Below are 13849 nucleotides of genomic sequence, written 5' to 3'. Positions count from 1 at the left end.
CCTTGATTCCTGCTTCCAGATTCCTTCAGTGAGCTCCTGCCCCGACTTCCCTCACTGACTAAGTGTGACCTGAGAGTTGTAAAAAGAAACAAACTCTCCCCCCCGCCCCCCAGTGGCTTTCTGTCATGGTGGAGTTTTTGGTTGGTTTGTTGGTTTGCTTGTTTGTTTGAGATGGGGTCTCATTATGTAGCCCTGGCTGTCCTGAAACTCACTGTGTAGACCAGGCTGGTCTGCTCACAGAGATCTGCCTGCCTCTGCCTCCCAAGTGAGAGATGCCATACTCCGCTTGGCTGTGATGTTTTATCACAGCAATAGAAACCTTACATAAGGGGCTGGAGAGATGGCAGTGATTGTTCTAAAAGACCCACATGGTGGCTCACGGCTGCCTGTAGCTTTCGTCCTAGCAGAGCCAACAACCTCTTCTGGCCTGTATGCACATGTTTCAGCCAGGCATCGTGGTGCAGGACTTTAATTCCAGCATTAGGGAGGCAGGGGCAGGTGGATCTCTGAAAGTTTAGGCCAGCCTCGTCTACAACAGTGAGGACCACACAGTAAGACACTGTCTCAAAATAAATAAATAAGACACGAAAGAAAGAAACGCTAATTAAGATCCCTAGGCAGGCTTTGAACGTGGGACTCGCAGTTTCTGCCTCTCCTGTAGCTGGTGTAGCAGTCAGGTCATAAAGGATATATCCTTTATGAGGGCACAATTTCATCTAGAGGAGGGACATTCTGATGGAATGGAGTTCTCTTCCTCTCAAGACAGCGGCTGTCTTTGTGGGAAGGACTTCCCAGGCATTCCACATGAGACTTCTGCTCCTCAAAGGGGACAGCCAAGGCCTGAAGAAGTCAGGGCCTCACTGTGTAGTCCAAGCCAGCCTGAGACTCATGGGGATCCTTCCTCGGGTCTTCCAGGCTGGGATTACAGACTCGGGGTGCTGGGAGGGCCCCGTTTCCTTATTTATATGAAGGTTAGTGATACACCTGATACAATGCTCATAACACATTTGACACAGTGCCCAGAGAACAGGAAGCTCTAAAAATAAAACAAAACAACAACAACAAGAAGAAGCCTGCCTCTGACCTGGGGACCAGGCTCAGCAGTAGACTACTTGTCTAGCACGTTTGAGACCTTGCCTTTGGACCCTAGCACTGAAAAATATTGTCACGATAGTTCATTCTTTTCAACCCTTAAGAGACAGCGAGATGGTTCAGAGGGTAAAAAGGTTTTAGCCACCATACCTGATGACCCGAGTTTGATCCCAGACCTACATGATGAAATGAGTCGTCTGTTTCCCAAAAGTTTCCCTCTGACCTGGACATTTCCCTGGCATCCCCTTTGGCTCCTCCCCCAGGGCGTGGCTGCTTGCAGGTTTCCCTTCTTGATTTCCTTTCTTTGTCCTGAGCCTCCGCAAAAACCTCTAAGTTCCCAGCAAACTGCACATCATCTTCACAGAATTGATATGCAGGTATGATTACCCCTAGCTTGTAAATTGGGAGGTTTGTGTTTGTTTGTGGTATGATGTAGCTTAGGCTAGCCTCAAACTTGGTATTTAGCCAAGGCTGACCTTAGATTTCAGATCCCAAGCGCCGAGATGTCAACTATGTATACCACGTCCTGCTTCAAATGTAAATTTGCAAATGTAGTCACAGAAAAGGTAGGTCCCTGGCCCTGCACTGATGGACAGTCCCTGCTGTTCTCTGCTGTTCTTCACGGGGCATTCAAATGTCCATGGTTGGTTAAAAACCATTTTATTGTATTTTTTAATTATTTATTTATTGTTTTAGAAAGGGTCTCTAGCTGGCCTGGAACTCTATGTAGACCAGGCTGGCCTTGAACTCACAGAGATCCCCTGTCTCTGGCCCCCCTGAATGCTCTACCATCTTCTGGCCTGAATGGTTTGAGGGTAGAAATAATATCCAAGTCTTTTTCCCTGCTTTGAAACAACCCTGCAGGTAAAAGTAAGCTGAGACTCAGGTTGCCTCATTGCCTTCCAGAACTTTCTAGAAGCTTGACACCCTCGCCCCAACTTTTGCCTCACAGCCTCACACCTGAGGGGGACAGAGGGGGTCGACCATGGAGAAGGGACTGACAGAAGGAAGGAGACAGGACACAGTTTAGAGAAGTTGTTTTGCCCTCTGTCATTTAAGAAGTGAACATATTTTTTTTTTTTTAAATTTCAAGGAATGCCAAGCTTATGTAAAACTAAACCTGCAGAGAGAGAGAGGCCCAGGACAACAAAGCCAGCCAAAGGCAGTTAGTTCCCAGGGGGGAGCCACAGAGGAGCCTAGAAGCACACAGGTACACCCAAGTAGGCAGGGCAGGCCACTCTTAGGGCCTGGGTCGTCCCCGCCCCCGCCCCTGCCCCCACCCCTGCCCTAGGCCCCCAGCTTTTTCTGCAAGCGGCTGGTGAGGACAAAGGCTTGTGGGTTGGTGGTTCGCTTGCTTGCTTTTGTTCTGTCTGAGACAGGGTCTCACACTGTAGCCCAAGCTATCCCAGAACCAACTCTTAGCCCAAGGCGGCCTCAAAGTTACCAAATCCTTCTACCTCAGCCTCCTTGGTTCTGGAATTGCAGGTATGCACCATCACCGGCCTTCTGTTTTGTTTTGACTTTAAATCAGATGACCCCTTCGTAATTCCAGACCTGTTTGTGTCTGGAGAGCTCGGCAGGTATGCCGGGCAGCTCTTCTTGACTGAGGCATTTTTCCCCTCAAGTTCAGACAAACATTTCAGGTTGAAGGTGTGTCCTGCCCAACCCAAGGGCTTCAAGGCAGAACTGAAGACGGCCCTAGGGCTGAATTCTGCTCTAGCTCCGTCTCACCCAGAGCCAGCATTTGGAAATCTGATGAGTATTCACAGCATCCACTAACAGCCAGCGGGGCTTAAGCCAGGACACCTTGCACGAAGTCCAGGTTCCCTGCTAGGGCCTTAGGAGGTTAAGGGGAAAGTTTGCCCCACATGCGGCCCCCGCCTGATGCTTCCTTCAACCCTCACCGGCTGCTGATTTGTTGGTGTGCGGCCTGTCTCCATTTTTTTTTTTTTTTTCCTCAGCTGATCAGTTCTACAATGTGCAGGAAAACTTTTCCTGTATCATCTTCAAAATCAAGAGTATGCTGGGTGTGGTGACACAAATAGGTTTGTGATCTCAGTACTCTGAGAGTTGAGGCAGGAGAATTGCCTCAAGCTTGAGGGCAACCGGGGCTACTAGGTTGTCCTAAAGAAGCCCACAAACAAGTCAGAATACAGAGACTTCATGTGGGATAGCCTGGTGCCTGAGGACAGAGCCTCTTACAATGAATGTAGCACCCCACCCCAGGGGACAGAGACACAGTGCTAGTGGACCCTGTGGGTGCTGTCATGGTGGGCGGAGAGAACGTTGGAAGCCATGGGGTCTCGGCTTTCTTGTCATCACAGAGCAAAGCCATGGGGTTCCCGAGTGCAAGCGGTTCACAGGATCAGACCCATGGTGGTGAAGGACAGTAGGCTCGTCTCTCATCCTCAAGATGCCTGAAGGCTCAGGAACTCTCCCACTGGGCTGGGCTGTGGCTTGCCTAATGTTTGCAAAGCTCTGGACTCTCCTCCCAGCCTCACGTGAACTCCACCTCTAGCCCTGTACTCTGAAGGTAGAAGAGGAGAGTCAGGAGTTCAAGGCCATCCCCAGCTACATAGTGAGTTTGAGGTCTGTCTGTGGTACGTAAAATAGTGTCTCTATCCAATCTCAAACAACACTTCTCACTTCAAATTCCTTAGATGAGCCTGTATGGTTTTATCCTATAGATGAATATACCTTACCTCTACTATACAAGGAAGTTCTTCTATAGGGGAGCCTGACCCGCCCCTTCCTTCCAAGGTTTCTATTACTTACATACCACACATAACTTCCTGACTTGCTAGGCACACTCTCTGCAATGTGTCATCCTGAGACTTCCTCTTACCCGCCCTCCTACGTCTGCTTTCCAAGGCAGATCATAACTTACTTAGGTATCAAGGTCACCATGACTCAGTGCTGCACTGGACGGCCCATGTGGTTGCCCTGTGCACTACTCCCGTGCAGGTATCTCTAGGATAGACTCCAGGAGGTCAGAGGGCATGCACAGTTTAGTTGCGCCTGTACTGTGAAAGATGGTCCCGATGGACAGAACCAGTTCTCACTGGCCTTTATCAAGGACTTGGAGTGAAACGGCCAAGCTCAGCTTTCTAGCAGCTGAGGCAGGAGGATTGCTGAGAGTTTGAGGCCAGCCTGGGCTACAGTGTTGAGATCCTGTCTAAACAAACCCACAAATATCTGTAGAGCACTCTGAATATGGTGAGGCTGGAATGTTGTGTGGCTAGCTTCTGTTTTGCCTTTCTGTACTGAGTATTCAACCCAGGGCCTCCTGTACACTAAACGTATACTCTATCAGTTGAACTACATTGAGCCATGCACAGCCTGTTTTCTTTCTTCTTCTAAGGGTTTATACACACACACACACACACACACATTTTGTTTTCAAGTACGCACACCAAAAGAAGAGAGCACCAGATTCCATGGGACTACAGTCGTAGATGGTTGTGAGCCACCATGTGGTTGCTGGGAATTGAACTCAGGACCTCTGGGAGAGCAGCCAGTGCTCTTAACCACTGAGCCACCTCTAACCCCACCCCCCTCTACCTTCCTTCCTTTCTTTTTATTCTGTTTTTTTTTGTTTGCTTGTTTTTGTTTTTGTTTTTTGAGACAGGGTCTCTCTGTGTAATAGTTCTGGCTGTCCTGGAACTCACTTTGTAGACCAGGCTGGCCTCAACCTGGAACTCACTTTGTAGACCAGGCTGGCCTCAAACTCACAGAGATCCGCCTGAGTCTGCCTCTTGAGTGAGGGGATTAAAGTTATGACTAAAGGCCTGTACCTAGCTCTTGGCTCTCTTTTTCTGCCCTCCTGCCTCCTTTCCAATCTTTGGTTGGTTGAGGCAAAGCATCACTATGTAGCCCAGGCTGACTTTGAACTTGAAATAATTCTACAGCCTCCCGAACGAACGCTGGGTTTACAGGCAAGTGAATCGACTTTATCTGCCACTTAAAACTCCTTGCTGTGGCTGGTAGGGAAATGGCTCAGTGGTCAAGACCGCTTGCTGCTCTTGTAGAGAACTGGCTTTCAGTTCCCAGGACCCTCATCCATAAATCTAGTTTTTTTTTGTTTGTTTGTTTGTTTTTTAAGATTTATTTATTTATTATATGTAAGTACACTGTAGCTGTCTTCAGACACTCCAGAAGAGTGGAGTCAGATCTTGTTACGGATGGTTGTGAGCCACCATGTAGTTGCTGGGATTTGAACTCCGGACCTTCGGAAGAGCAGTCGGGTGCTCTTACCCACTGAGCCATCTCACCAGCCCCATAAATCTAGTTATTGTTGGGCATAAAAATAAACCTTACAAAAGAAACAGTCTGTGCCAGGCTGATGAGATGGCTCTGTAGGCAATGCTTCCCAGTCTCATGACAACCTTCGCACCAGCATCCAGAACTCTGCTCTTGCTCTCCCAGGCTGTGCATCCTTTGAAGGTCATAGTGACTTTTCTGGTCTCAGGGACAGTGACTTTATTTTGTCCCTCGTCTCTGTCTCTTGCCTAGCTCCATGAGTGACGGTTGCAGGCTAGACCTTCCTTCTACTAGAACTGAACACCACAGCCTGGTGTCCTCCGCTCCACCTGCAGCAGATGAACTTGTGCCCTCTCTGCCTCTGACTGTCCTCACCCACACCCCCGCTCAGAGGTGACACCACTCGCTGCTTAGCCCTGCTTGGTGGCCTTCGGGCCTGATCCCAGTCATCTGATTTTGGTTCCCCTCCCGGCTGTTGGACACATTTACAGGCATGATGTCACCCTCCTCCCACACCTTGGGAGACAGGAACAATTACGCTCTATTTTAGGAGGAGGAAACGCAGAGTTGCCCGAGTAAGTGACTGACTCAAGACCACTCGGCCAGGAAGGAGCGACACAGGGATCTAGAGCCTCGTGGGACTTAGCCGTGTCCCAGTGGTCGCTATGTCCCCGCCTAAGATCATCCCATGAGCTGAGCACTGTTGTGCTTTCCTCTAGTCCCAGCACTCAGGAGGTGAGTGCCAGAAGACCAGGGGGGTTCGAGGGTAGCCTTGGCTACACAGCATATTTGAACTATGCCTAGGTTGCATGAGACCCTGTCTTTTTTTTTTAAGATTTATTTATATTTATATAAATATATAAATTATTATTATATCTAAGTACACTGTAGCTGTCTTCAGACACACCAGAAGAGGGCATCAGATCTAATTACGAATGGTTGTGAGCCACCATGTGGTTGCTGGGATTTGATCTCAGAACCTTCGGAAGAGCAGCCGGTCCTCTTAACTGCTGAGCCCTCTCTCCCTCTCCAGCCCCAGACCCTGTCTTAAAGAGTGCCCTGTAAAATGTCAAAAATGAAGCTGGGTGTAGTGGCGCACACCTTTAATTGCAGCACTCAGGAGACAGAGACAGAATAATCTCTGTTAGTTTGAGGGCAGCCTGGTCTACATAGAGAGTTCCAGGCAGCCAGGGATACACAGAGAAATCCTGTCTCAATCAATCAATCAATCAATCAGTAAAATGAAAACCAAACCAAAACAAAACAAAAAAACTTGTTTAAAAAGACAGGAACAGGGCTGGAGAGAAGGCTCAGTGGTTAAGAGCTCTGATGCTCTTCCAGAGGTCCTGAGTTCAATTCCCAGCAACCACATGATGGCTCACAACCATCTGTAATGGGATCTGGTGCCCTCTTCTGGTGTGTCTGAAGACAGTGACAGTGTACTCACATACATAAAATAAAAAAAATAAAAAATAAAAAGAGAAGAACAGGGACTAGAGAGACAGACACATAATATAGGCAATACACTAGCGCGTGCGCATGCACACACACACACACACACACACTCACACACACACACACACACACACACACACACACACACTCACACACACGTAGGACTGCAGAAGCGGGGCGGAGAGTTGGCTCTGATTACTTTATGCTCTTGCAGAAGACCCAAGGTCAGTTCTGCCCCTGTGACAGGTAGCTCACAACCACTCAAAGCTCCACTCTTGGGATACAAGGGTGTCTTTTGGTTTCCTCCAGTATTGACATGTGTAACAGACAAAAAACCCATAGATAAAAATAAGTCTTGAAAATAAGATAAATCTTTTAAATATTGCAAAGAAAGAGATTAATGTGCAAATTACAAAGTTTTAGGACACAAAGTACAAAGAGTCACCCGTTTCTGTTTTCCTTCCCTCTTTCTATTTTGAAACAGGACCTTACGTTGGAGCCCAGGCTGGCCTTGAACTCACAGCAATGCTGCCTCAGTTTCCTACATGCTGGTTTGGAGGTGCATCGCAGCAAGCAGCCATGCCGCCTTCCCACAGATCTGAGCAGATGAGCCAGCGCGCCCTTGCTGGCGTTACGAAGCTTATCGGTCTTTCTTTGGTGTTACCGAGCACGTGGTTTGAACCTGCTGTCCCGGCACTTGCAGGCTGGGGCAGGAGGATCACTTCAAGTTAGCAGCCAGCCTACCCTACAGAGGGGTTTCCAGCCTTCTCAGAAGCATCTGGGAAAGGTCTGCCTCAAAAACCAGACAAACAGGCTAGCGACGAGGCTCAGGGGTTAAGACTGTGGGGTGCACCTGAAATGCCAGCGTGGGGCCTCAAGAATTCAAGGCCAGCTTGAGCTGCACAGACCCCTGCCTCAATAGTGCTGTGGCATGCCCCTTCAATCCCAGCACTCAGAAGGCAGAGGCAGTCAGAGCTCTGGGAGTTCAAAGCTGACCTGGTCTACATAGTGAGTTGCAGGCCAGCCAGGGATATATAGTGGACTCTGTCTGTAATAAATCCATAGATAAAATATTTTCTTTTTTTAAAAGCAAAAATCTTAGCGAGGGAGTCGGGCCTGGTGTGCGATGACAAGTCTGTCCCTCCAGAGCTACTCTGAACAAAACAACGGGAGATTAAATCAGGCCCAAGGATAAATGGCCCACGCAGGTGGACGAGCTGCCGCCAGCCAGCGCCTTGACAGCGCACTTGATTTTATAAGTAGGGGAACGCTCTAAGATAATGACAGGTGCAGCAGAGAAGCCACACAAAGAGTAGCCTCACGGTTCGCCACAGCCAGGTGTTGCAACTGTGCCTAATTACACGGGCTGCGTGTTTACCCCACAGGGACACGGGCATGAGCACCAGCAGTGAGTGACTAACCCCTTGCGTTATGGTGCCACAGCGGCCTCGTCACCAGGGGATAGGGGATGTTCCACTCCACCCCTCAGATGCACTCCAACTGATGCTAACACACAGACTTTGACTGACAGCCCTCAGCCCCTCCCTCCTTAGCAGGGACTATGTGGCAGAATAGATACGGATGCTGAAACGATTTTTTCCCCCCCCCTTGGTGTTTTGAGACAGGATCTCATGTAGCCCAGGCTGGCTTTGAATTCTCACCTCCGCCTCCCGTGTGTGGAAATGAAGCAGAAACTTCTGCAAGTCCTCCTCAGAGCATATGCTCCTGGTAGTGGGGTGGGGTGGGGGACAATAAGCAGACAGAGCCGCTTGTCAGGACGGGGAGGACCCTGTCCAGAGCCCGATAATTCTCAACAGCAGCAGCAGCAAGCTGGAGCGGCAGAGGATGAGGTGAGTTAAGGAGGGAAGATCAAGGCTCAGCAGGCAGAGGCTGTCGGAACAGTTTAACATCAGCTCAGGGAGAAGCAGCCACTATGGGTGATGTCTGACTGGATTTTCCCAGAATGCCGCCTTCTCGTCCTGGACCACAGAGGAGTGGAGGGTAGAAGGAGGGAGAGCTGAAAAAGGCAGCCGTCCTGACGGGAGACAATGGCGGCTGAGTCCAGGGTAGGAGACAGAGGGGAGAACAGACAGATCCCGAGTCACAGTGTGGCCGCAGTGACAGGACTGGAAAACAGTGAGCGGGCACAGGCAGCTCCTGGCTGGAGAGGTGGCTCAGCAGTTAAGAGCACTGACTGCTCTTCCAGAGATTCTGAGTTCAATTCCCAGCACCCACATGGTGGCTCACAACCACCTGTCATGGGATCTGATGCCCTCTTCTGGTGCGTCTGAAGACAGCTACAGTGTACTCACATACAAAAAATAAATAAATCTTTAAAAAAGTAGACTTTATAAAAAAATAAAATAAAGAATCCAGCCATCAGCTTACAGGTAGACCTTTCCAGCAATGGTGGGGACTGGGGAGAGGTGGGCCGTGTGTGCAGGGAGCACGGGCAGGGTGGGGGCAGTGTTTATAAAGGGCACCTGGGGGTGTTCTCGTTTTCAAGCACATATGGAGTAAGAATGACCTTTCCTAAGTCTCAGGAAGTGCAGAGTTAAGTGGTAAGCACCCCAAGGCTTCTCTGTGCTGCTACATGTGTTTGGCGTGTGCTTGGCGTGTGCCTGGTGTGTGCTTGGCATGTGCCTGTCAGTGTGGAGGGGAGGTGCAAGCATGAGTGTGTGGAGAGCAGGGGCTGATGTCCATGTCTTCTTGAATCTCCCCACATCTTAGTTTTGTGTTTTATTTTATTTGAGGCAGAGTCTCACTGTGTAGCCTCGGCTGTCATGGGACTCTCCATGCAGACCAGGCTGGCCTCCTACTTTCAGGGACCCACCTGCCTTGCCTGCCTCCTGTGTGTTGTGGTTAAAGGCGTGTGCCATCACACCTGGCTAAATTTATTTTAAATTTTTCCTTTCTTCATTTCTTTGTTTCTTCCTTCCTTTCTTTCTTTCCTTCTTTTGTTCTTTCCTTCTTTCCTCGTTCTTTCTTTAATGTCTGTGTGCGTGTTTGTTTATTTGTTTGTTTAACGTGTACAGGCATTTTCCCCAAGCACGTATGTCTGTCTACCCCGTGCATGCCTGGCACCCTCAGACGTGAGGAGTGAGCATTAGATCCCTTGGAACTGGAGGGTTGTAGCCTGCCATGTGGGTGCTGGGAATTGAACTCTGGTCCTCTGCAAAAACAAAAGTGTGATCTTAAACTACTGAGCCATTGCTCCTGCCCTGCTTTCTATTCTTATGTGTATTTGTCTGTGTGAATTCATCCCATGTGGGTGTAATGCCCTCTGGGGCCAGAAGAGGGCGTCAGATCTCTTGAAGCGGGCATTACAGGAACTGAGCTTGGGTTTTGGAAAAACAAGAAGCACTCTTAATTTGTCATATCTGTCTGTCTGTCTGTCTGTCTGTCTGTCTGTCTATCAATATGTATATGTTCTGCTTATATATATGTCTGTGCCCCCCACATCCCCACCCCCGCTGGCATGTGGCAGTGTTCCCTGAGGCCAGCAGGGGGAGTCAGATCTCCTGGCACTGGAGTTACACTTGGGAGCTGCCATGTCCGTAAGCAAGTGGAACTTAGGTCCTCTAGAAGAACAGCCAGTGCTCTCTCTACCGCTGAGCCCTCTCTTCAGCTCCCATCATCCTCTTTCTTTTAAAGATTAGTTGTTTTTTAATGTATGTGTTTATCGGAATGTAAATATGTACATATGTTCACCATGTGGTGCCTTCGGAGGTCAGAGAGGGCCATTGGATCTCCTGGAATTGGAATTACTGGCAGCTATGAGGCTCCCTGTGAGTGCTGGGAACTGAACCCAGATCAGTTCTGGAAGGACAGTAAATGACTACTGCTGAGTCATCTCTTCACCCCATGCCTGGCTTTTCTATGGGGGTTTCTGGGAACCTAAACTCAGGCCTTTTTGTGAGAGCATGCTAAGCATCTATCCACTGAGCCACCTCCAAAGCCCTCCTCTCTCTGGGGAACTTGTTCCAGTTTAATCCAGTTCCTGCTGAGATCCCAGGGTGGGTGGGTGGGACAGGCCCTTTCCCCTCCTCATGTTTGAGTCACGTGGCTTTACCCGCCCCTTTAAAGGCCAGGGTAAGCCTTCCGGACTCCCTCCCTGGCCAGGTGCATTCCACACAGCAGCGGGGCAGTGCGGCCACCTTTAGCCCCTTTAGCAATCTCTCAGTCCTGGAAGTCTTTGACCCCTCACAGACCGTGCACAGTCTGGATCGGTGACATTCCCGCCATTCTCTTTCCAACCCTTAACACAGTGCCAGCGACTCAAATATTTCTTGAGTGAGTGATCGTATCAGAAATTCTGTTGCTATTATGGCAGTGCTGGGAACAGTGCCCTGCTGCCACGCTCTGCTCTTCCTAATAAAAGAGATGCCCCCCAAACTCCCACTGCAGTTTCAGGAACTGCTTGCAAAGGTACTGTGTCACCAAGTCCCCAGTAGTGTGGAGAGCTCACTCCTGTCCTGAGAACAGTGGTTGATATTGAATAAATGAATGGCTGCCTTACAGTGGATATTCAGTGTCCTAGCTAGAGATCCCTGGGCCGTCCCTCCTCCCCTTCTCTCCCTCCCTCCTCCCCACTTACTTTCCTTTTTCTCCTCCTCCTCCTCCTCCTCCTCCTCCTCCTCCTCCTCCTCCTCCTCCTCCTCCTCCTCCTCCTTCTTCTCTCTCTCTCTCTCTCTCTCTCTCTCTCTCTCTCTCTCTCTCTCTCTCCCTCTCTCTCTTTTGAAACAGAGTCTTACTACATAGCCAATCCCAAACCACAAACTTGCAGGAATCCTCCTGCCTCTGACACCCAGTTGAGCTATCATGACTTGTTTGTTTTTCTTTTCTTTTTTTTTTTTTTTTCCTTTTTCTGTTGTTGTGGTTTTGTTTTGCTTTGCTTTGCTTTTGAGACACGGTTTCTCTGTGTAGCCCCAGTTATCCTGGAACTTGATCTGTAGAGCAGGCTGGCCTCGAACTCTGCTTCTGCTTCCCAAGTGCTGGGATTAAAAGCATGTATCACCACTGCCCGGCTGGTTATTTTTCTTAATTAGTATCTTTCTTTCTTTACTCGTTGTTTTTTAATAATTAATTTATTTTCATTTTATGTGCATTTATGTATTTTGCCTGCATGTAGAGGTATTGGATTCTGTGGAATTGGAGTTACAGACAGTTGTCAGCTGCCATGTGGCTGCTGGGAATTGAACTCAGGTCCTCTGGAAGAGCAGCCAGTGCTCTTATCTGCTGAGCCATCTCTCCAGCCCTGTTCCTTTGTTTGAGACAGGGTTTAGCTATGCAGCCCTGACTGGCCTGGAGCTCACTACTTCAACCAGGCTGGCTTCAAACTAGCAGTGATCCTCCTGCCTCTGCCTCCCAAGCACTGGAATCCCTGGCAAGCACGGCACTTGGCCACGCCTAGATTTGATGAAAATCTCTTATTTGAAGTTGAGTGTGACAGCACATACCTGCAATGCAGCCATGAGAACAAGGTAGAAGGCTACACAGTCAGACCCTGTCTCAAGGACACAATCCCAGGGATGGTGGTGTAGTTCAGGGGGAGAAAACTAGCCTAGCATTTGCAAAGCTCAGGGTTTGGTCTGCAGCACCACAAAACAGACACCGCCTGAAGCCTGCGGAGGCTGGAATGGACTTTCAAGCTCCCGGGTCTCGGCTTCCTCCTTACTTTGAAGCACGCTCATGCGTTGCTCATGCTTATGGGAGCTGGGAGGGGTCGGGACAGGGAGCACAGGGGACTGAGCACAGAGCAGCCATCTCCAATTGGGAAGAGCTGGCTTGGGACACGGGTACAGAGGCCAGGCCGGCAGTGTGCCCGTTGTATGGGCACGTGTCAGTCAGAGGGTGGTTTAACAGAAAGAGGTTTGGGGTACCTTAATGTAACCACACTCTCGCAATGCCAGCCCATAATGGCCTGCTCATGGTTGGTTCTCATTTCCAGCTCCATTATGAGGTATTTGTGCTTGGAATATAAATTATAAATCTAAACACGGGCAGGGTTTGTCCCACCCCCTCCCCCCCAACCCCCAAAGCAGATTCCGAGCAGCACGAAACCAGCCAACCCAAATAAACTGCGCACTGGCCCTGTTGTTTCCAGAGCCGTGTAAACCATCAGGCTTTGAAGAGGGGCCCGGGAGCAAGCGCCCCGCCATCAGGGTTCAATTTAGGCTGTGCATACTTGAGCAGTTTACTAGAAATCTATGGCAAAGACAGGCATGCACGGTGGCGGGGTGGGGGGGTGCGGGGACAGGACATGACAGAAGTGTCGTATCAGATCATGAAAGATGCAGCTGAGGGTCTCATCGCAAACTCAGACATCTCACAGAAGTCCTACACACCAGGGGCCAACAGAATTCCTCAGCTGGTGGAGTCATCTCTGGAATGCTGGGCTCACTCTCAGTGGTATGTTACAGAGATGACAGTCACCACGTGGAGAAACACAGGCCCTCCAGATGCCTCCAGAGAAGCCCTATGGCTGCCTGTGTGTGGAAACAGTTTACTTAACTGGACTGGGTTTCTGCAAAGATTTAACTCTGACAAGAGCTGGGGGGGGGGGGTGTTGTGGGGCTTCTGGGGTGGGAGGAAGGGCTATCTTTAGGGTCAGGCCTCGACCTCTCTAATCGCTAATCATCCCCTGACTGATAAGGCTCCCAGATTTCAGGGCTGCTTCACTCAAGCTAAACTGAGGTTTCTGGTCCACGCCAGAGGTAGACCTCGTCAATCCCAAGGCTCCGCAGAGCCTACAGGCTACGGGACCACAGTTTGTCATGGGGGAGGGGCGCATCAGAAAGGCCTGGAGTGAGGCTCCAGAGGGGTCAGGCTGGGAGCACGGAGTTGCCAGGGGCTGGTACATGAGAACATCTATCTCCAGGCAGGAGCAGGTAAGGGACCTGGTCAGAGCTGAAAGCTCCTGAGGTTGATAAGGACTTCCATGCTGGTTCTTGTCTCCCCTCAGGGCTCCCTTTCACAGGTTTGTCTCTGTCATTTTCAGGAAAGGGATAAACTGCAGAGCTCCTGGCTTCTAACAGGTCTC

General features: G+C 49.8%; 1 long non-coding RNA gene across 1 annotated transcript; it reads left to right on the top strand.

The window, feature by feature from the left end:
* The first annotated feature begins 237 nt into the window (after positions 1-237).
* Positions 238-9033, top strand: Gm33108. Its single transcript, XR_375295.2, has 4 exons — positions 238-971; positions 1356-1469; positions 5903-6087; positions 7292-9033. It is a non-coding gene; the product is annotated as a predicted gene, 33108 (long non-coding RNA).
* The last annotated feature ends 4816 nt before the right edge of the window (positions 9034-13849 follow it).

This window comes from Mus musculus, chromosome 2 (assembly GCF_000001635.26).
Source record: "Mus musculus strain C57BL/6J chromosome 2, GRCm38.p6 C57BL/6J".
In the NCBI taxonomy this organism is placed as follows: domain Eukaryota; kingdom Metazoa; phylum Chordata; class Mammalia; order Rodentia; family Muridae; genus Mus; species Mus musculus.
Note: the sequence above shows the minus strand (reverse complement) of the source record. Positions and strands in the feature narration are given on the sequence as shown.